Source organism: Poecilia reticulata, linkage group LG3 (genome assembly GCF_000633615.1).
Source record: "Poecilia reticulata strain Guanapo linkage group LG3, Guppy_female_1.0+MT, whole genome shotgun sequence".
NCBI classification, from domain to species: domain Eukaryota; kingdom Metazoa; phylum Chordata; class Actinopteri; order Cyprinodontiformes; family Poeciliidae; genus Poecilia; species Poecilia reticulata.
The window spans coordinates 20,856,227-20,857,373 of NC_024333.1; positions in this window are offsets into that span (position 1 = coordinate 20,856,227).

Sequence of the window (1,147 nt, forward strand, 5' to 3'; positions counted from 1 at the left end):
ACAGTCCGACTGAAACTAACACAGCTTCACGCAGCAGGAAGATGTTATTTCATAATCCATAGAGTGTCTTGCAATGTTATTCGAACCCCTTGAGCTTTTCCACATGGTTACAAACATGAGCTTCAGTATAAKTTTTTAAGGTTTTATGTGACATAACAAAACAAGGCGACACTGTTAACTGGAAAGAAGTTGATACATGGTTTCAACCTGCTACAGGTTGTAAAAGACTTGAATCAGGGGGAAAGGTCCACCTGTGGGAAATTGAAAATTGATGTTCACAAACTCCTCATCCAATCTGACTGAGTTTAAGTCRCGTCACAAAGAAGAACAGCCAAAGTTTTTATCTCTGGAYGTGCAAAGCTGATAAAGACAGAYGGTAGCCCAAAAGCCAACAGAGYTATAGTCTCTGAGTCTTGCAAAAGAATTAATCCCCTTGATATWTTCTTTATTTATATAATTTCAAACTCAAAATTYGATGCATTTTACCAGGACTYTGTGTGTTAGAACCACACATACTGGCAAAACAGTCAAACAGAAGAAAAACAAAATATACATTTGAAAATTTTTACAAATAAAGATATCCTTCTGATAGCAACATTTTGCTGCAGTTCTTCTGCCTGAGCAGTGGATCAATTGTAAAACCAGGTATCGCTTTCCTTCGATTATGTAGTTATGCACTATTTTGTCCTGTTCTATCATACAAAATCTAAAAAAAAACATGAAAGTAACTTCTAAACTGATTTCGGTTGTTTTTCTGCTCATGTTTCCGATCACTTTCATGGAAGYTGTCCCTTGACGATCAGGATCAGCAAATAAAATAGGTGTAGAGGAGGAACTCACAAAGATGAACGAGGAGAAATCAGAGGAGCTCAAAGAGTTGAATAAGGAGTTGAAGAACCAGAGGAGGCTGACTGAGGAGACGAGAAGCAGCTCAGAGAGGCTGAAGCTCAGATYGTCTCTGTGGAAAATCAAAAGTCTGAGCTGGAAAATCGGAAAATTCAAAAGATAAAGATGCAGAACTAAATACTAAAAAGTKCAATCTTTGAGGTTTTGGGTTTATGTATTTTGTTTTTTTGTTATTTTATATGTATAAAAAAAAATCTGCAATATTTTTCCCTTTTTAGTGAAAATGTACCCTTTTTACATA